Source organism: Rhinolophus sinicus, chromosome 14 (genome assembly GCF_057876585.1).
Source record: "Rhinolophus sinicus isolate RSI-liver-muscle chromosome 14, RSI-T2T, whole genome shotgun sequence".
In the NCBI taxonomy this organism is placed as follows: Eukaryota; Metazoa; Chordata; class Mammalia; order Chiroptera; family Rhinolophidae; genus Rhinolophus; species Rhinolophus sinicus.
This window is the reverse complement of record NC_142514.1, coordinates 77,183,607-77,207,102: the sequence shown is the minus strand read 5'-3', so window position 1 is coordinate 77,207,102 and position 23,496 is coordinate 77,183,607. Positions and strand designations below refer to the sequence as shown.

Here is a 23,496-nt window from a genome sequence, read left to right as displayed (position 1 = left end):
CAGAATACCAAAGACAAAGAGAAAATACTGAAAGAAGCTGGGGTAGAGGGGAAACTTAATTAGAAACCATGCAAGCAAGAAGAGAGTGGAATGAAATGTTTAAAATGTTTAAAGAAAACTCCACCAACATATAATTTCATATCCAGTGAAATTATCCTTCAAAAACAAAGGAAAAATAAAAAAAGACTTAGGCAAACAAAAAATGAAGGAGTTCATCACCAGTAGACCTACCTATAAGAGATGTCAAAAGTGGTTCTTCAGAGAGAAGGAAAATTATATAGGTTAGAAACTCAGGTCTACATAAAAAAAGGAAGATTGATGGAAAGGAATAAATGTAATTAAAACAAGATCTTTTTCTTTGTTCTTAGTTTATCTGATAACTGTTTGTTCAAAGTAACAACAGTAACAATGTATTGGATGATTATAGCATATAGATAAGTGAAATCAATGACAGAAATGTTATAAGAGATTAGAGCAAGGAATCAGAAATATTCCCTGAAAAGCTACCTGTATTGTCCATGAAGCTCTATAGCATTATTTCAAAGTACACTTAGGCTAGTTGCAAATATGTATTGTAAACTGTAGATTATCCACTAAAAATTCCTTTTGACAAGGAAGTATAATTGATATGCTAAGAGAGGAGAGAAAATGGAATCATATAAAATGCTCAATTAAAACCACAGAAGGCAGAAAAAGAGGATAAGATTTTTTAAAAAAGAAACCAAGAACAAGTGCAACAAACAAAACAGTTGCAAACATGGTAGATATTAACCCATCACTTTATATGTAAATGGTCTAAGTAACACCAATTAAAAACCAGAGACTTCCAGAGTGGATTAAAAAATAAGACCCAACTATATGTTGTCTATAAGAAACCCACTTTAAGTACAAAGACAGAGATAGGTGAAAATAAAGGGATGGAGAAAGCTATACCATGCCAACACTCACCAATAGTAAACTGGAATAACATATTAATTTCAGACTTTAGAATAAGGAAAATTATCATGGATAAAGAGAGGCATTACATAATGATAGGAGGTCACTTCTTTAAGAAGATATGACAATTCTTATTGTCTATGTGCCTGACAAGAGTCGAAGTACATGAGGCAAAAACTGATAGAACTGCAAGGGGAAATGGATGAATCCATTATGATGGTTGGAGATTTCAACCATCTCCAACATGTCTCCATCAGTAATTAATAGACCCAGCAGGCAGAAAATCGGAGAGGATATAGTCGAATTGAACAGTACCACTAATCAACTGGACCCAAGTGACATTTGCAAAATATAGGTTAGCCTTACTTTAAACATAATTGGAAATCCGAAAATACATACATACTTAGGAAACCAGTAAGTTTAGCTGTCATGATTCAATATAGAAAATAATTCTTGAGTTTACTGGTGTATCTATTATTAGTCTACCTGATGATTTTTACAGATTTCCTTTAAACATTTAAATTATGAATCCATTTAGAAGTTTTCGGTTTACCTTATCAGAAACAGAATCGTAAAATAAATCATAAACCCCTATAAATATTTGGAAAAGTAAACTCCAGAAGCACGGATGGATGTCATACAACTCCCTAAGGAGCTCTTGCCAAGGGACTTATCTTATAATTTGTGGGGGTATTCCTTCCTAAATCTGAATGAAAGCGAAAGTGACAGAAAAGTGCTGCTTCTCCAAACCGAAGGGCCCCCTTTTAATGGCAGTTAGGAAGAGAGTGTGTATGTAGGACTGCTCCTTCTCCAGGGCCTCCCCACTTGCCAGGCTGCTCTTTTCTGCTCCTCATGAACCCCTGGCATTCATTTGTTCATTTAATAACTTTTATTGAGCACTTGCTGTGGGCCAGGCACTGCCCCACAACCACAGACATTTGGATCAATTGGTGGGCCATTAACATCACTCTATACATCAAAACAATGATGACAGATTACAAAAAGTGGAAATTCTCAACACAAGTAGTTCACCCAATTTTGCATCTATTATCCACATATGACTCTCAGGTGGATGGAATGAAAGTCATAACAAACCAAGGCTGCCCTTTATCTCTTTCCTCCTCTCTTCCTGTTCTCTGGCTGCATTTATGTAATTTTTAGAAGGCCCAGTTAGCTAGTTGGGGCTTTTTTTTCCCCCCTGGGAGAACTTCATGAAAGATTCATTGAACTTTGTATTAAACTCTTTTTTCATTACACTTTCATTACGTTCTCCCATAGAACCCTTGGTGAGCTTTCTCTAGGACTCCAGGTAATTGCATTCATTCATTCAGTACTCACTAAGCACAAAACGCTGCGCTGGGGATTCTCCAAAACGCAAAAATAAATAAACTTTAGTCATTGCCTTCCAAAGTTTGCAATCTATAATATTCTTTCCAAACATTTCCCGTAAGGTTCTTACCTGTGTCCTGCATTTCACAAATTTGGTTACTTTCACTTAATTCTGTTTTCTTCCTCACTTTTCTTATCTTTTGGAAGCACCAAATATGGTACAGGAATAATATAATAACCCATCTTTGTATGTGTATTTATTATTCCATAATCATCAAAACAAAGCCCTCTTTAGCACAGATTTAAGAATCGGAAGATCTATGTTTGAATCCCATTCATGCCTGTGTAGCCTCAGACCAGCCACTTAACCTCTCTGAGTCTCAGTTACTTTGCCTATAAACTAGGACTATTTCTGACTTATCTATTGCACAGTGTGTGTGTGTGTGTGTGTGTGTGAGATGTGTGTGTGTGCATCAAATGATCAAATGCACATGCAATCATTTTCTACAATATAAAACGACATGCAGATGTAAGTTGTTATTATTAACAGTTTGTGACGGAATCAACTTCAGGGTTTGCTTATGTGTACAATACAAATGCCATAGAAATAGTAACTAAGGACAGTATTTAGCCCAGGGCACTTAACTACAGCAATTTTTTTAAAGGTTGAAGAGGGGGGAAAATATCAAAGACTTTTTATTCAAAGCAGAAAACTTTCAAACAAGAGTCAACACTTGGCAAGGACTTGGGGACTAAGTGGATCTCCTTGAGGGAAAATTCAGAGGATGAAGGCAAGCTTCAGAGAGCAGGAACTGAAAAAGTCTTTAATGTTATCATCTTCCTCCTCCACCCCTGCTTAGAATTCCTTATCTAATCGACTGGAGACACACATCTTAACAGTTAAACAATAAAAATGACATGGAGTTTAAGTATAGATCATTACAGAGCCCAAAAAACATTCTGGTTAGGCTGCTATCACCGTACTCAGACAGCACCAGACTCCACTTTCACTTTTTGGGGAACTACAAACAAAATGCCTTTCTCTCCTTAATTTCTGAGGTTGGTCCGTGGTTAAATCTGGTTAAAATATAGTGCTAAAAATTACATTATATTCATAGAACCTAACAAAGAAGCAAAGTCTATGTTCAGTTCTCCTGAGATGAATTGGTAAGTAAAAGAGAATGCCGTGAAGTGGTGTGGGGAAGGAAGCATGAAGTGTGGGGAAAGGAAAGACTTCAGCCACTCCCAGTTTTTCCAGCTTGGACTCCTGTGTGCTACAGCTAGTTCTAGAACAGTAGAAATAAGGGAGGTTATCAGAAGTGCGCTTGGTGTAAGAGATTGTGATGAAAAGGGGTACAGGGAATTGGAGAGTACTAACTACTTCAATTAAAAACAAAGAATAAAATCTCACAGCCATTAGGAATGACCACTATCCAAAAAAAAAAAGAAGAAAAAAAAAAGAAAGAAAAACCAGGAAAGAACAAATGTTGGTAAGGACGTGGAGAAACTGGAATCCTTGTGCATTGTTGGTAAGGTTGTGAATCGATGCAGCTGCTACTGAAACAGTATGGTGATTCCTCAAATAATTAAAAATAGAACTACCATATGATCCAGCAGCTTCACTTCTGGGCATATATCCAAAAGAACTGAAAACAGGATCTAAAAGAGATATTTACATATCCATGTTCATAGCAGTATTATTCACAATAGCCAAGAGATGGAAGCAGCACAAGTGTCCATCAGTAGGTGAACAGATAAATAAAATGTGTGCTATAAACACACAATGAAATATTATTCAGCCTGAAAATGGGAAATTATGACACATGCTACAACATGGATAAATCCTGAGGACATTATGCTAAGTGAAATAAGCCAGCCACAGAAAGACAAATACCGTATGCTACTACTTACGTGAGATACCTAGAGTGGTCAAGTTCATAGAGACAGAACGTAGAGCAGTGGTTGGTAGGAACTGGGGGAGGGAGTAGGGTGAGTTGTTGCTTAGTGGGTACAGTTTTAGTTAAGCAAGATGAAAGAGTTGTGAATATCTGTTGTACAACAATGTGAATATACTTAACACTACTGAACTGTACACTTGAAAATGGTTAAGGTGGTAAATTCTGTTATGTGTTATTTTGCAATTAAAATTTAAAAACTACATATTTTAAAAAGAAAAACCTAAATGAAACCTGACTGCCTAGATTAACTTTATAGCTCATGACCAACTTCTTTGCTCACAGAGTCTGACGGCTTCCAATTTAGAACAGCACTGAACCTTCTTGGAGGTGGCTCCTTTGACCCATCCCCTCAATCTTCCCTCCTGCCGCCTCTCACAAGCTCCATGCTCCATGGTCTCTGTCCTGGTCTGCACTCGCATCTCTACGCACCTTCTCACCAGGTGTCCCTTCTCTGTACTGCCCTTCCTTCACCTTTGCCAAAGTCTCATCCACCCACTAGGTCTGTTCATATGTCCTGCTGAACCATTCGTGATCACCTCAGAGGCAGTTAAGCTCTCCTTGGCTGGGTTTGTAGTTTGTAATTTGTCACATCCTGCCCTGTGTTCTACGAGTTTGTGAATCTTAGTAGCAGTCAGCTCAGCACAGGCAGGGTTGGTACCTTAGTCATTTGGCATCTTAGTCACAGCACCGGTTTAATGGAGCCATTAAACAAGCCAGCAAATGTTTAATGTAAGACAAACCATGTGACTCTTCTGCTGAGAATCCTCTGCTGGCCACAGTGACTTACACAAGGGTTTCAAAGGACTGACGGACTCTCCCTCAGCCTGCATTTCCCCTTCCCTCTCTCGTTTCCTACCACTTTCCTTTCATTCACTCTCCTCCAGCCACCTGGCCTCCTTGCTCTCCCCTGGACCTACTACGTGTATTTTCAGTTTAGGGCCTTTCCAGGGGCTGATTTCTCTACCTGGAATGTTCTTCGCTCACATTCCTACCTGGCTTACTCCTTCATCTCCTTCAGGTCGTTGCTCAAAAGTTACTTTCTGGAAATGTCCTTTCCTAACCGTCCTATTTGAATTACAACCCAGTCTCATTTCCAGTCCCTTTCACCTCCTTATTTTTCTCTATCACACTTACCACCAGGTTTTATATCATATATATGTAATTTATTTGGTCTTTTGTAAGCCCCATGAAGGCTGGCATTATTTTACATTTTATTCACTGCTTTGTTTTTAAACCTCAGCACCTTATACAGTGCCAACACACAGTAAACTTCCAATAAATAGTTGTCCAATTAATTAAATGATTGAATGACAGAAAGCACTTGCAGACTAAGATTGTTGCCTACTTTCTAATTGTTTGTAATCCAAATATTTTTTTTCTGTGAGCACTCATCCTAAGATTGGGGGAAAAATTTGCAATACAAGACCTTCTTTGTCTTCACTGCACAGAATTTAACCTGTACTAAGTCGCAATTGATTGCTGTTTTTCTGTTGGCACACTCTTTAATCATTTCCTGTCAGGAATTAAAGCAAAGGTCATGTTGGATAAGCACTCAATTAAGTCTTTAGATGATGGTGATGTGTAAACAGACTTATTAGTCCATATGTGTAATTAATTCTCACATTACCTTGCGGGTTGCTTTAACACTGTAGTAACATGATTCCTGTTGACTTGCTACCTATATTCCATTGTGAATCCCAATCTTTTAGAAGCCCAGCTCCCAACATTTTATTGTGAAAAATTTCAAACAGATAGGCAAATGAAAAGAATTTACAGTGAATCTCCATATACCTGTTCTTCAAACATTTGGTGGATATATATCTATATATCTATCTATATCTATATCTATATCTATATCATGCCAAAAAAATGTATACACATTTTAAGGAAAAAACTGTATTAAAATTGTAATACTCAATATATATCAGTAACAAAAGACGAATACAAGTCACGTGTAATACAAGTGATAAATGTTTTTGGCAGTCCCAGTATATATGGTTTGCACATGTTTCATGTGTCTCTTACGCTCTTTTCTTTTTCATCCTTGTTTTCCCTTGTTCTACTTCAATTTGAATATTTTATACTTACCTGTCTTCTAGTTCATGATTGCTCTCTTTTGCTTAACTTCAATTTGTTTTTTCAGTTTCATAATTTCCATTTGGTTTTTCTATAGGTTCCATTCTTTTGATGAAATTCTGCATCTTTTAATTAATTTCTTGAACATGTTAATCATGCTTATTTTAAAGCCCTTCTGTTAATTCCAATATCTGGTCACAAGTAGGTCTTTTTCTGTTGTCTGTTTTTTTTTTTTTCTCTTGGTTTTGTGTCATTTGTCACTGTCTCCTAAATGATTGCTAAATATTGATTAAATTCCAGACACTGTGGGTGAAAAGTTGCAGAGGCTCTAGATGTCATTATCTTCCTTCAGAGAAGATTTAAATTTTTTTCTAGCACGGAGTTAGAGTAAGAGCCAAGCACCTTTATCTGATCAGTAACTAAGATGATGAAAGCTGAAATTCAAGCTTTGGGAAGGCTGATCTATTTCTGGTTTTCCTTAACTCTAGAGTAGTAGTTTTCAACAGAAGATGATTTGGGCCCCCAGGGGACATTTGGCAATATCTGGGGACATTATTGATTGTCACAAGTTGGGAATAGGTGCTACTGACATTTAGTGGGTAGAGGCCAGATAGATATGCCATGCACATTCTGTAATGCACAAGACAGCACCCCCAACCCCAACACATGCAGATTACCTAGCCCAGCAAATCAATAGTGCCAAGGTTAACAAACCCTGCCCTAGGTCATAGTCCTTTAAGATTCTCAACTGAAAACTGGAATATTTACAAGGCTCCTCCTCTTCAACAGACCTTGAACTCCAGCTTTTCCCTACCCAGGACTGTAAGACTGCCAACCCTTGTTTACCTTTATAGCCTCTCAGTAGCTGCTTTCTGCTTGGTGTTTCAACCTCTTGTCCTGCCTGCTCATACACTGCTTAGGAATCAGCCAGTGCTTGAGGTGGAAAAGCAGTGTTGAAATTGGTATCACCTAGAGGGAATCTTAGTCCCTCACAGCCTGGCTGCTTTGGTTGATTTTTGATGCTTTAAAAAAGCTGTTCTTTGTTTGCTTGTTTTATTCATTTTTGTTGTTGTTGTTATTGTTTTGCATTTTATCCAGCTTTTATACTTATTCTTGTTGGCATGGTTATTATGATCCAAGCTATGCTGTCATAGCCAGAATTGTAAGTCTGCTATGCTTACATGTAATTGAGTCAGTTTAACTCCATTTTGGAAGTCTTTCGGTTAAGAAAATCTTCAATGATTGTTTTGATCACCAGTTATTTAAATAAAAACATGTTTAGGTTTTATTTTCTGCCCAGATATATGATATGTGAAAATATTTATATGTTTCTTTTTATATTTACTTTCAAATATTTCCCCCAGTAGATAATTTAGAAAAATTAAAAGGATGAAGAAGAAAATTTAAAATAAAAATATTTTCCACCACTTAAAAACAGCCATTGATAAAATTTGGTGTAGTTTCTTTCAGTGCTGCTTCTGTGCATTCCTAACAATTTTTTTTCAGAACTAACTCATAGGCCCTTATTAATATATTTTGTATTTTTGAACAATTTTTTTCACAGTTTTATTGAGGTATAATTTATGTACCATAATAGTCACATCCTTTAAGAGTAATTCATGCACAATCCCATTTTAGAATAGTACATTTAGCCAAAAAGAAAGCCCATTTGCAACCCAAATTCTTGTTCCTTCCTCCAGTCCCAGGCAACCATTAATCTAGCTTCTGTCTCTGTGGGTTTCCCTCTTCTGGACATTTCATATACTTGGAATCAATATCTGGCTTTTTGTATCTGTCTTTCACTTAGCATAATATTTTCAAGATTCATCTGTATTCCATATGTAAGTACTGCATTCCTTTTTATGGCTGAATAATATTCCATTATATGGATATTCCACATTTTGTTTCCAGTCTACCTAAAAATATTTTTAATTAAAATAATTTAATAAAATGGGAAAATATTATGATTTGGGTGGTATATCTGCACTTTTAAAATATTCTCAAGCATCTCTTAACCAAAGGTTATAATAAACAATCAAATGGTATAACAAATAAAAAACAAAAAAAGTTTAACAGAAGAGCTAAGTTGCTTTTAATGATGCTCTATCTGATATGGAATAACTTCTATGCCCAGATTTTTCTTTATGTGAACTGGAATGAGCAATATTCTCAAATACTATTATAAAAACAAAAAACTAACTACACAGAAATGCCTTTACAAGAATACCTTTATCAAAGGAACAATGTATGGTAAATGGGGAAGTGATAGAGGTTGGGATAGTCCCAAATTGATGATAGAAATCTCTAGAGCACAGAGTCTCCACAATGTCACTATGATTGAGAAGAACAATATTTATTCCCTTAATTTCCTTGCTCTTTGAGGGAGTATCTTTGCCTCTTATCGCAGCACTCCCTCAAAGAGCATGCCAGGTGGTTCAACCGATTAGGGAAAAGGAGCTCGAGAGGCCAATTAATTCTGTTCTTTTGCAAAGTGATAGACTATCTTAATTTGGACTGCTAATTTGAACTGAAAATATCATAGGTTAGGTGACTTAAACAAAAATATGTATTTCTCACAGCTCTGGAGGCTAGAAAGTCCAATATTAAGTTGCAAGTAGATTTGGTGTCAGATGAGAACCCTCTTTCTGTTCTGCAAACACCTGCCTTCTTGCTATATTCTCACATGATATAGAGAGATAACTCTCTTATCTCTTTCTCTTTTTTATAAGGGCATTCCTTCTATCATGAAGTCCCCACCCTCATAACCTATTTAACTCTAATTACCTCCCAAAGTTCCCACCTCCAAATATCATCACACTAGGGATTAGGGCTTCAACATATGAATTTGGGAGGGACACAAACATTCTGTCTGTAGCACAGATTATAATCTTAGGCACTAGTTTTGCAAATTTGGGGCATTGTGAGAAGCCATCAGCAGTTTGATCCCAAAACTAGCTTTGCATTTACACACACACACACACACACACACACACACACACGTTTCTCAGCCGAAGTCTCACCACAGAAGAGCCTATATTTTTATTAGGTGTCCCAAGTGATTGGTAGTCAATCTATCAATCAATTCAAAAACCACAGATTTAGAAAATAACCTCTGCTACAAAAATAACTCAATATACATATTCTCTGAACAAGGGACAGCAATTCCCTCATTATCCAAGGTTTAACTTCCTGCAGTTTCACTTACCCATAGTCCACCATGGTCTAAAAATATTAAATGGAAAATCTTGAAATAAACAATTCACAAGCTTTAAATTGCTCACTGTTCTGAGTAGTGTGCTGAAATCTTGTGCAGTCCCACCTGGACGTGAATCATCCCTTTGTCCAGCATCTTCATGCTATAGATGCTCCCTCCCACTAAGTCACTTAGTAGCCACTTCAGTTATCAGATCACTATCCAGGTATAATGGCCCCAAAGTACAAGAGCGATCATTCTGGCAATTCATATATGCCAAACAGAATCGTGAAGTGCTTCTTATGTATAGTTAGAGGGCAATAGTAGCCTAACGCTACTTCACTCACCTCACTTCATCGCATCAGGTAGGCATTGGGTCAACTCACATCATCACAAGAAGGGTGAGTACAGCACAATGAGGTATTTTCAGAGAGAGAGCACACATACACACTTTTATTAGAACATATTGTTATAATTGTATTTTACTATTAGTTATTATTAATCTGTTACTGTGCCTAATTTATAAATTAAACTTTATCATAGGCATATATATATATATATATATATATATATATATATATATATATATATGGTTCAGTACTATCTGCAGGTTTAGGCATCTACTAGGGGACTTGGAAGATATCCCCATGGGTAAGTGGGGACTACTATACAAAGTCTATCAGAATAGCAGTACGTTATAACTGTTTATAGGGCAATCTCCATCATGGAAATGTTTAGGCACCTATAAATGTGGATCCCATGAAGCATTTGTCAATCAAAAATTGATTGAATGTCTATTAAGTGTCAAGCACACTGTTTCTATGATAGTTGCTGGGTTACAATTGTTGACCAGACAAACTCCTGCCCTCAAAACCATGCAGAGAATATAACTATGTAAACAAAAAACTGACAATAAATGGAAGAAGTGCTCTGAGGCAGTCGGCTCAGGTAGGTGTGAGTCTATGAAAGCTGATAAGAGACACTTAACCGTATCTCTAAAAATAATCCCCCACAAGTAACCCTTTTGATAGGTTGCTACTATCCTAGAACAGGTAGGAGGTAGCCAGGAAAATGAGACAGGGAAGGGCATTTCAGAAAGATGAAACATTATGTGCAAAGACATCAGTGAGCATGGTGTGTTTGGAGAAAGGGGAATAAGATGTGTGCATGGGTTACTGCAACATGAAGCAAAGAGAGAGAAAAGGGCTTAGAACCCAGAGGATGTGCATGCTAATTACACACGTATTTTAGACTCTATCCAAAAGAAAGTGGTATCCAGAGTAGAGTATAAAGTAAATTTTAGAAATTCTATTTGTATTTGTTTATGTCATCCTTTTTCATTTCTAATTTTATGTTTTACAATGTACATATATTATTTTCATAGAACATGTATGTAAATATATATGTGGGTATATACATTTGGGGCATGCTCAAACATTTTTCTTTGGGGGAGTTGATGTCCACTGTTGTGGGCAGTGAGGAGCCGGAGAAGGATTTGGGGCAGAGGAATGATACAATGAGGTCAGCATTTTGGAAACATCCCTCGGTACTGGGCCTAGGAAGGGGTTTCTCAAATTGCAGTTTTTATTCTGCACGCTCCCCTGGGCTGCTTCAGCTAGTAACTGAGCATGGCAGGGTGCTGGAGCCAGAGAGAGAAAAGGGCTTAGAGTTCTCTGACAGGCAGCATTTGCTCAGGGACCCCCCACACACTTGCTGCAGTCTGAGGCTCTTCCTACCCAATTCTCCTTCCTTTTCTCTCTTACTCCACAAGATGTCAAACCTGCATTGTAGTCTGAGGCTCTCTCTACCTTCTTCTGTTCCCTTTCCATTTTTAACTCCATAAGCCAGGGGTGTCCAAACTGCGGCCAGAGATCCATTGTTCATTGGCCCGCAGCAAATTCCAAAAATATATTTAGTTTACTTAAATAAACTAGATGAGGCAATAGGTACTTCACCTCGAGTGAGTGGCCTGGCTGTTTGTGTATTTTACCGCATATGGCCCTTGGTGAAAACCCTTGAAACAAGTTTGGACACCCCTGCCATAGGCACTTCCCTCAATAAATCTCTTGCTCATTGTATTAGGCGGCCATAACAAATATCACAGACTGGGCGGGGGGCAGGGGGTGGGGTGGCTTAAACAACAGAAACTTATTTCCTCACGATTCTGGAGGCTAGACATCCAAGGTCAAAATGTCATCAGGGTTAGTTTCATCTGAGGCCTCTCTCCTTGGCTTGTTGATGGCCATCTTCTCCCTCTGTCTTCACGCTCTGTGTGTGTCTGTATCCTAATCTTTTCTTCTCATAGGGTCAAGAGTCATATTGGATTAGGGTCTAATCTAATGACCCCAATTTAACTTTATTATCTCTCCAAAAATCCTATCCCTAAATATAGTCACATACTGAGGTGCTGGGCGTTAGGACTTAAATATTTGAATTTTGGGAGGACAAAATTCAGTCCATAATACCCATTCAGTTCTGTCTTAGCATCTGCTTTTTAGGTGCCAGGTTAAACTAATAGAAGATATAACCATGTGAGGTGCTCAGAATGACCGGTGATTCTCCTGCTCTAGTCTGACTCCATAAATCCACTCTAAAAGAATAATAAACATACAAAAACATGAAAAAGTGTGTCTCAAATATGAAATAAATTTCCAGTTTCTTGGGTAATCTGTAATCCCTCAAAAACCTATAAAAAGGATATTGTAACATAGAAAGCAGTAGCAACAAGAATAAAGAAGATTCTTCCTATCAGTGGCCACTGCAAGTAGAGAACACGGCCCTCAGGTCAGTAGTACTTCAAGTGTGGCTGACATGAGGAAAGCCACAGATCTGCCCCTTTGAGCCTCACACTAAATTCCACCACCAGCATGGGAACAGTCCTCTCTAGACAAGATGGCAGATGCAGAGTTTTAAAACCTTACGTTGGCAAGAATGTGCGTGAAAAATAAACTCTAGAAGAGATTTGGTGATGATGTCATTTGTTGGCTGACATCCAAAAATTATTGGCAGTGTTTTAGGGTATATTTTGCTTTAACAAGTCAGGAAAATGCTTTAATTGCTGCCCTTTTATTTACAGTTTTCATCATTCATGTCCATGGAAAATTCCAACTTTTTCTATGTTCATAATTTCTAGGGGTTTGGCAGTGTACCAGATTAGCAACTCTTTCAAAAGAGAGAAATTCTTCTTTCACTCAGCAAACATGTTTTATTGCTTAGAAGATTGCTCCTCATTAATATTACCTGGTGAATCTTAATATGATCCTTAGGGCTATCACCCTCAGAATTGTTTTTTCTATCATCCCATTTTTTAAAGCATTAGTCAACAGTTAATGAATGCTCATGTATGTCAAATTCCATATAAAACAGGACTGGGTTTGCTCAAAGGTGATAAAAAACAGGTACAGTCTTTTTACACAGTATGTGTTATTATTATTTTTTAATCAGACGTTCTTAACTGCATAGGGATGACCTGATTGCTTTTATTTTTTTTTTATTGTGGTAAAATATGTATAACATAAAATTTGCTATTTTAACCATTTTAAGTGTATGGTTCTGTGGCATTAACTAAATTCACAATATGATATAACCGTCACTGCCAAAACCTTTGTATCACCCCATACAAATTCTGTAACCATTAAATTTTCCATTTCTCTCCTCCAGTCCCTGGCAACCACCATTAATTTCTGTTTCTATGAATTTGCCTAATCTGGATATTTTATATAAGTGAAAATGCAATATTATTTTGTGTCCAGCTTTATTTCACTTAGCATGTTTTCAAGGTTCATCCATGTTGTACCATGTATCATAACTTCATTTCTTTTTATGGGTGAATAATATTCCACTGTATGTATATACCACATTTTGTTTATTCATTCTCTGTTGATGGATATTTGAGTTGTTTATATCTATTGGCTATTACGAATAATGCTGCAGTGAACATTGGTTCTGTTTGAGTCTCTGCTTTTAATTCTTTAGGAGTGAAATTGCTGGGAGTAATTCTGTGTTCAGCTTTTAGAACCACCAAAATGTTTTCCACAGAGGCTGCACCATTTTTTTTTCACCAGCAATATATGAGGATCCCCAATTCTTTTTTTTTTTTTTTTTTTTTTAAAGATTTTATTGGGGAAGGGGAACAGGACTTTATTGGGGAACAGTGTGTACTTCAGGACCTTTTTCAAAGTCAAGTTGTTGTCCTTTCAGTCTTAGTTGTGGAGGGTGCAGCCCTGCTCCAGGTCCAGTTGCTGTTGCTAGTTGCAGCGGGCACAGCCCACCATCCCTTGCGGAAGTCGAGGAATTGAACTGGCAACCTTGTGGTTGAGAGCCCACTGGCCCATGTGGGAATCGAACCGGCAGCCTACGGAGTTAGGAGCACGGAGCGCTAACCGCCTGAGCCACCGGGCCGGCCCAGGATCCCCAATTCTTTCATTTCTTTGAGCAATGTTTTGTAGTTTTCAGACCACAAGTCTTACACCTCTTTATTTAAATTTATTTCTAAGCATTTTATTCTTTCTGATACTTTTGTAAATGGAATTTTAAAAATTCACCCTTTTGAGTGTACATTTGATGAGTTTAGTAAATTTATACTGCTGTGCATCCCTCAGCACAATCTAGTTTTAGAACTCGTGCATCACCCCCAAAAGTTTCCTTGTGTCTAGTTGCAATCAATCCCTGTACTCATCTCCCTATCCCAGGCAATCTCTGATCTGTTCTCTGTCCCTGTAGTTATTCCTGTTCTAGACTTGTAATATAAGTAGATGCTTACATTTATGTGAAATGCATTTATAAATAACACACCATCTCCTTCTCTTTTACCTTTTTCCCTCTCTTTCACCCAGGACACAAATACATACATCTTAATGTGCCTAAATTCTGGCCTGCATAAAAGACCTCACCTCTTACAGCATCCACTGATTACCAAGTGAGGAAATCTTGGCTCCTTCTTATGTCAGAGGAAGACGCTGAGCACTAGGTTAATCAGAGTAGGCTCTGAGTGGGCTAGCTTTTGAGAAAACACCAACATATTTGTCTAGTCCTCCATGTATCTGAGATTTGTAACTATGTGCAAAGTGTCTGTTGGATAAATCCATTGCAGGCAGAAGCTCAGTAGGACTGAAGACTGTTGTGGGTTCTTTTACATTATTGAAAACATATATTAGAGACATTGTTCAGCTAATGTTCAGGATCTATTAGAAAGGTCTGTATGTGATTACCTTGTTAGAATAAAGTTCTGCTGCTAGTAAGGTTAAAGAAAACTTCAATTGTGTGAAATGTGAGGTTACCTTATTGCAAGGTGAATGAAATGAAAATAGGGGCTGGGCTGAGCATGGGAGCCAATCACCAACTGCCAGTATTGGATTCAAATACACTTCCCCAGTCCAAACTTAAACCTTGTATAGGATGGCTCATTATAACTGCAATGTTTCCTATATTCCTCTTTCCCCTGGTAGCCTTTATTGACCTTCCCTTTGAATTCTTGAGACACCTTATTTATGGTTTTGCTCAACAATTCTCCTAAGGGCCAATCTAAGGCTAAAAATGACTCCAAGTGCTTTCATTAACTCAGATAAGAAGCTCAATTACTTTAACCTACTTTTCCCCTTCAACTACAAAGGCAATGCAAGGCTCAGATGTTACTAGGAGTGGCTGAGCTCTTTGCTCTTCAAAAGAATAGGAAGACAAGTTTTCTCAGAATATACAAAGCCTTGGAGACGCAGAGTAGGCTGGTCCCACAGCCAAGTAAAAAATTGGGAGGGATATCTCAGCTGTGGAGTTCCCCCTTGAGGAGTGAGGGGTCCCAACCCCACAACAGACTCCCCAGGCCAGGGTTTCAGTGCCAGGAAGAAAAGTCCTCACAACTTCTGGCTGTGAAAAACCAGTGGAAATTGTAGCTGAGTGAGACCAAGGGCTGCTGGAGTCTCAGGCAGTCCTCTTAAAGGGCACAAGCATGGATTTACTTGCTGACAGACTCACTACTCTAAGCTCCAGCGCTGGGGCAGCAGCACAAAAGGCAGCAGGGACAATGGGGAGGAACTGAATTGTCTGACTTTAGGACAAGGGCTGGAGGGGTAGCTTTCTTCACACAGAAATGCTGGTAGAAGGCATTGTTCCTTTGTTAAGCCCTCTCCTCACCAAGTATGCAAACTCAGGCAGCTGGCTGCCATATCTGAGCCTCCATCAACATACCTAACATCTCCTTGCAATGGTGATTCCCTGAGACTCTGCCCCACACAATCTGCAGGCCACCCAAGCTGCTCCAGAGGCTTTTCCATACAAACAGCCTGTCTTGACTTCAGACTTGCCTAAAAATCTCTAAATATTCACAGAACCCAAATAAGCAGCATCTGGCCTCAGCATGCCTCATACCCCTTGCTGATTAAACCCAAGCCAGTTACTAGTGGCAGTCAGCCTTGGGTAGTATCTTGGCCTATCCCAGGCACCTCCAAGCACACAGCGTGGGTGGCTGACACCTATGGATGGCTTTGTGGCTCATGCCAGGCGGCCCTGGCTAGGGCACAAGTTGTGGCTGAACTTGGCCTATGGTACGGCCCCTCCCAGCTGCCCCTACAGGCGACACACCCAAAGGGCAGACTGGGCAGGCATTCAAAACCCACTAAAGCAAATCCTGCTTTATAAGGTCAGCTCCTGTACAACAGGTCTTCCACTGTAGTAATGGACAGTAATGGACAGTCCTCACAGCCAATCAGCCTGAGGATCAATCCCTCACATTGATGTACAAACAGCACCCAAGTCTCAACTACAACAGGAGGGCACACACAACCCACACAAGGGACATACCTGAAGCACCTAGTTCAGGTGACCAGGGAGACTGTGCCATTGGGTGCTACAGGATACCTACTACATAAGGCCACTCTACTAAGACTGGGAGACTTAGCAACTCTACCAAATACATAGAAACAAACACTGGGAGACAGCAAAAATGGGGAGACAAAGAAACATGTCCCAAACAAAAAAACAGAACAAAGTTCCCCCAAAAAAGAACTAAACAAAATGAAAACAAGCAATCTACCAGATGCAGAATTTAAAACACTGGTTATAAGGATGCTCAATGAACTTAGGGAAAGAGTAGATGAAGTCAGTGAGAACTTTAACAAAGAGATAGGAAACATAAAAATGGGATAGAAAACATAAAAAAGAACCAGTCAGAAATCAAGAATACAATCCTTTTTCATCATGTGAGGACACTGAAGTCAGCAGTTTATAACCCAGAGGAACTCTCTCACCAGAAAACAACTATGCTGGCACCAATATCTCATATTTCCAGCTTCCAGAATTGTGAGCAAATAAATTTCTGTTGTTGATAAGCCACTGTATTTTGTGATAGCAAACCAAGCTGAAGGAGGAGAAGGAAAAGAAGGAAGAGGAGGAGGAGGGGGAAGAGGAGGAAGAGGAGGAAGAGGAGAAAAGGTAAAAAATATGAATAGTAAAATGGCAATAACCACATAGTTATCAAAAATTACTTTCAATATAAATGGATTAAATGTTCCGATCCAAAGATAGGGTGTCTGAATTGATAAGAAAACAAGACCATTATGTATGCTGCCTATAAGAGACTTCAGATTGAAAGACAAACACAGAAAATAAAGTGTACTTTACTTATATCATTGGGGTAGCAATATTTATACCAGACAAAATAAACTTTGAAACAAAGGCTATAACAAGAGACAAAGAAGGACCCAGTAGTCCCACTTGTGGGTATTTATCCAAAGAAACCCAAAATACTACTTCCAAGGGACATGTGCAGCCATATGTTCATTGCAGCATTATTTCCAATAGCCAAGATATGGAGGCAACCTGGGTATCCATCAGTGGATGAATGGATAAAGAAGAGGTGATACATATATACAATGGAATAGTACTCAGCCATAAAAAAGAATGAAATCTTGCCATCTTCAACAACATGGATGAACCTGGAGTAGAGTAAGTCAGACGTAGAAAGACAAATGTCATGTGGTTTCACTTATATGTGGAATCTAAAGAACAAAATAAACAAACAAATGAAACAGAAACAAATTCATAGATCCAGAGAACGTTTTGATGGTTGCCAGCTGGGAGGGGTGTTGGAGGGTGGGTGAAAAAGGGGAAGGGCTTAAAAAGTACAAATTGGTAGTTACAAAATAGTCACGGGTTGTAAAGTATAGCATAAGGAATAGAGTCAATAATATAGTAATAACTATGGTGTCAGGTGTGTACTAGATTTATTGGGGTGATCACTTTGTAAGTTATATAAATGTCTAATAACTATGTGGTACACCTGAAACGAACATAATAATGTATGTCAACCATAATTCAAAAATAAAACAATTATTTTTATAAAGGAATACACAAAGCCTTTTATCCTAAGGTTTATATGTTGTTCAAAGGGTGGGAGATGGGATTGTATTTTTGGTTGGAATAAGGGTCAGAGTTCATAGAAGTTTGATTTGTTTGAAATTAGTGTGGGAAATATTGAATCAGAATTCATCTGAGTTATTGCTGTACGCTTGTCAGTTCTCAAAGATACAACAAATATTTATTGAGGACCTACTATGTGCCAGGCACTGTTCGAGGTACTGGGGATACAGTGGTGAACAAAACAGACAAAAATCTCTGCTTTTCTTTCATTCTAATGAGAGAAGACACACAGTAATCAAAATAAATAAATGAAATACAAGTGCTACACAGGCTACGTGCTATGGAGAAAACTATAATGAGAGAGGCACAGGGAGTTCTAGGTGAGGAAGGATGATCCATGGCTGCTATAGAGTGGTCACAATAGGCTTCACTTGGAAGGTGGAAATTGAGTAAGGACTGAGAGAGGTGAGAGAGCAAATGATGCCAGAGTCTACGGCAATGAGCAGGCCAAGTAGAAGGAGCAGAAAGGGCAAAGGGGAGGATCAGAGAATGAGTTTGTTATGAGAAGCTTGAAGAGCCAGGGAGGCTGGAGGGAAGAGCAAGAGGGAGAGCAGGAGGAGATGAGGGGGAGGGCAGACAGGAGGGGGCTGATCATATGGGGCCTTCTAGCTATTGTGATGACTTCCACTTTTTCCCAGAGTGAGATGGGAGCCACTGGAGACTTGAGCACGAGAGACTAAATCTAATTTAGGTTGTTATTTTTTTTCCTCTGGCTACTCTGTTGACTACATGGGATAAAATATTTAGCACCCTCCTGGGCACATGATATGCATTCCATGAATGTTTATGTTTTGGGGTATTCCAAACACATGCATGTTATCCCTAAACCGAAATTTGGAACATTTTCCCACATAATATGTCCCTGAAAGGTACCCTCTTTAACACACGTACATATTGACAACATTCAGCCTATTAATCTAAATTTAGGCCAGGAGCAGAAACCTTATCTTAAAAGCCGTCTTGCCTTGATCCTGTCTTGCTTTATCTCCTAGGGGCTTGTGATCAGCAGGGGGGGGGGGGCAGTCTAGACAGAGACCTGGGGCCAGGGTGTGGAGCTGGAGGGCCTGAAACCCTTTGTCAAAATCCCCTGAAGCATTGAAGGGGAAACAGCCTCGTTTACCCCCTCCTATAAAACTCCATACCCCTTTTTGCTTGGGGAGGTTATGGTCTTTTCTAGCCTGACCTCCCACAGCTCAAACACGCCAAATAAATTCTAATAGACCAATCTTGGTCTCCTGTGACTCATTCCTAGGCTGTGCCTAACACAGCCATTCATTCATTTACCAAATTTTTATTAATGGGTGTCTACAATGTGCCAGGCACTGTTTGTTTTAAGCACTGGGCACACACTGATAAGTGAATAAACTAGAAAATGTCCATGGGGCTTTTATTTGGGTAGTGGGAGGGCAAAAAAAAAAAAAAGAACAAATAATATAAAAATAAACAAAAACATATATAATGTCAGATGGTGACAAGTACTAAGAAGATAAAGTGGATAAGGGGGATTGAATGGCAGAATGGGGGGCAATTTTCATTGGAGTGGTCAGTGATGTACTTCTTTTTTTTTTATTAAATTTATTGGGGTGACAATTGTTAGTAAAATTACATAGATTTCAGGTGTACAATTCTGTAATACATCATCTATAAATCCCATTGTGTGTTCATCACCTAGAGTCAGTTCTCCTTCCATCATCATATATTTGATCCTTGATGTACTTCTTTAGCTCAATAGTATTTGTTGAGCTCTCTCTGTGGCAAGGCACTGTGGTAGGTTCTGAAGCATTCCCTATACAATCCCTGCCCTCAAGGGATTTAGTATTTGTGGTAGATGGAATTCTGTGGTGTTCCCTAAAATTCCTGCCCCCTAGTGTACACACCCTGTGTAATCCCCGAGGTTGCGAATATGATGTTATAATCATTCTTGTGGTTAGGTTATGTCGTATGGCACAGCTGACTTTAAGAAAGGAAGATTATCTGGGTGAGCCTGACTGAGTCACGTGAATCCTTAAAAAGGACCAGGCTCATCCTGAAGAGATTTTAAGCAATATAGAGATTTGAAGCCAGGAAGGCTTAATGCTGCTTGTTTTGAAGGTGGAGGAGGCCAGGAGTAAAGGAACTAACAATGGTTTCTAGGAAGTGGGAGTAACCTTAGGTCAAGAGCCACTAAGGAGACGGAGACCTCAGTCCTAGAGCTGCAAGGAACTGAATTCTGCCAACAACCTGAATGAGCTTCAAAGCTCATTCTTTCTTGGTCAAGTCTCCATATGAGAACTCAGCCCAACTGACTCCTTAATTGCAATCCTGTGAAAGCCTGGGCAGAGAACTTGGCCATGTTGTGCCTGAACTTCAGAGTTACAGAACTATAATACGATAAATGGGTGTTATTTTAAGCTGCTAAATTTGTGGTAATCTGTTATTGCAGCAATTAAAAAAAAACACTAATATAGAATCTAATAAGAATTCTGGTTTCCAGTCCAGCATATACAAAGTTTGGAAGTCACCACTTTATCCTAACAAGAAGTAAACAGCTGAACAAACAGAACAATCAACTCTTTTAAAATACATAATAGAAGTGAGGTCACAGGACAAACCCACTGCCCTCAGAATTGGAGAGATCAATGGGCAAATACAGAGAATCACAACTTACTGGAGCAGAAACTTCCATGGGAACTAGTGCTGGTAAAAGGAACCTGAACTGTAATTGACAAGTTGCTGGGGGCTACATATAGACAATACTGAGAGATAAAAATTCCAAAGGGACCTAGTCTTTGTAGGTCCCCACACTTTTGTAAGTTTTGCCTCCAGGAATGCTACCAGGTCCTCACAAGGAGTATCACAGAAAAATACCTTCTTGCTTCCAGCAGGGGGAGGGAAAAAGAAACCATTTTAAAATACACCAGAGCATTTTGTTCTTAAGATCTGCCTTCAGGAAAAACTCTTTAATCAGAGCTAACCTGCTGGGGTTTTATCAAAGCCTAACTGATCTGGGGCAAGGAAATACCCAACTCCAGTTGATTCTATCACTCCACATGGGAGAAGGGAAATACCGAATTGCAGCCCATTCTAGCCATCCTGTCCCACCTAAAAGGGTAGGGAGGAACTGAGAGGCATATGTGAAGTTCATAGCCCAGATTCATAGGCTTAGTAAAAGACTGAGACCTAATCACAGGACCATAAAATGCTTCCTCTCCCCTCACCCCTTATCACCACATACTGAAGGTCTATTTATAGTTCTCTTTACACAGTACATCATGTCCAGCTTTCAACAAAAAATTAAAAGGCATACCAAAAAAAACCAAAAAAAACACACAACATAGTTTAAAGAGACAGAGCAAGCATAAGACCAGACTCAGGTATGTCAGAGATGTTGGAATTATCAGACATGGAATTAAAATAACTACAGTTTATATACTAAGGCCTCTAGTGGAAAAAGTAGACTTCATGCAAGAACAGATGGGTAATGTAAGCAGAGAGATGGAAATTTTAAAAAAGAACCAAAAAGAAATGCTAGGGATAAACACACACACACACACACACACACACACACACACACACACACACACACTAACAGAAAAGGAGAATAACTTTAGTAGGCTTATTAGTATACTGGACTGAGGAGAAACATCTCTGAGCTTGAGGATGCCTCAATAGAAACATCCAAAACTGAAAAGCAAACAGAAAAAGACTGAAACAAGCAGAACAGAATATCCAAGAACTGTGGGATAACTGCAAAATGTATAACATATGTGTAATGGGAATGCTAGAAGGAAAAGAGAGAGATAAAGAAACAAAAAATATTCGAAACAATAATGACCGAGAATTTCCCCCAAATTAATGCCAGACACCAAACCACAGTGGCAGGAAGCTCAGAGAACATAAGCAGGATAAATACCAAAAAAGTTACACTGGGGCATATCATTTTCAAACTACAGAAAATCAAAGATAAAGAAAAAAATCCTGAAAAGCCAGAGGAATAAAACAGTTTACCTATCGAGGAGCAATGATAAGAATTACATCCAACTTCATAGAAATCATGAAAGCAAGGTGAGAGTGGAGTGAAATATTTAAAGTGCCAAGAGAAACAAAACACCAACCTAGAATTCTGTACCCTTTTACTATAGACTAAAAGGGTCCACTTGCCTGTGCACACCCAAGCCAAAATAAGACCTGAGCAGGAGTTTGCAGCAAAGAAAGGAGAGATTTATTTAAGGAGTTAGCACCAAGCCCAGAGACACAGGTGAGCTAGTGACCTCAACAACCTGCCTCCCCTATGGTCTCTAGCAGTTAGGTTATATAAGGGAAAAATAATTACCCATGGTTACTACGGGAATTGGGATTGTGGGCTCTACTGGATGGTCGGGGCTAAGACAGAGAGCAATAATCATGGCTTCAGATTCTCATGTCAGTCATGGCATTATTTGGTCCAGTTCCCAGGGGATGAGGTCCATGGGGCCATTCCAGACATGAGTCTGGAGCTGAAACATAACTGAGGCTAAGGTATTATCTTTGACTAAAATCTTATTCTAGTTTGAGGTTTGGTTATTGTATCTTGGTCATGTTGATAGACCTGAAGCTTTATTCTTAAGTGAGTTTGATGCTGAATAGGATCTACTGTCCTAAAGGCTTAATGAGTAAAAGGATGGACATACAGTATATGTACAGGTAAGAGGATCTGGGCAAAGGAATGCAACTGAGTTGTAGTTCTATCCAGCTAAACAAGGCTAGCCTAATGAAAGCAGAATGCATGCTAAAGAAATGAAGTTCATGTGCAGTTACACCCTGAGAAATTATCTTGCAAAAGTGAAGGGGAAATAAAGATGTTCTCAGACAAACAAAAATTGAGGGAATTTGTTGCCAGTAGACCTGCCTTGCAAGAAATCTTACAAGTTCTTCAGACTCTTCCTCAGCGTTGCCTGTGGAGGTGGTAGCCATATTTTACTTGGCATCATGGCTGCCCTCGGATCCCTCATGAAGCCTCAGATCATCAAAAAGAGGACCAAGAATTTCATCCAGCACCAGTCAGACTGATATGTCAATATTAAGCATAACTGGTGGAAATCAGGAGACATTGACAATAGGATGTGCAGAAGATTCAAGGGCCAGATTGTGATGCCTGACACTGATCTGGGAGTAACAAGAAAACAAAGCACATGCTGCCAGAAGTTCCTGGTCTAGAAGGTCAAGGAGCTTGAGCTGATGTGCAACAAATCTTACTGTGCTGAGATTGCTCACTCTCCTCAAAGAACCACAAAGCCATTGTGGAAAGAGCAACCCATCTGGCCATCAGAGTCACCAATCCCAATGCCAGGCTGCACAGTGAAGAAAATGAATAGACAGCTTGTGTGCACATTGTATTTGTGTTAATAAAACCATAAAATTCTGCCAAAAAAAGAAATGTTCTTCAAAGAGAAGGAAAATGATATTGCTCAGAAACTTGGATCCACATAAAGAAAGAAAGAGCTTCAGAGAAGGAATAAGTGAAGATAAAATAGAATCTAATAAGTGAATATGAAAAGTATATTAGCATCTATAAAACAAAGGGTACTCACAAGGGGTGGGGACAACCTTTGCTTTTTGAATAACAAAATGAGT

The 23,496-nt window shown here is 38.9% G+C and overlaps 1 pseudogene; it reads left to right on the top strand.

Annotated features, from left to right (window-relative positions):
* Positions 1-22,806: 22,806 nt before the first annotated feature.
* LOC109448694 (large ribosomal subunit protein eL32 pseudogene) lies at positions 22,807-23,237 on the top strand (annotated as a pseudogene).
* Positions 23,238-23,496: the final 259 nt, after the last annotated feature.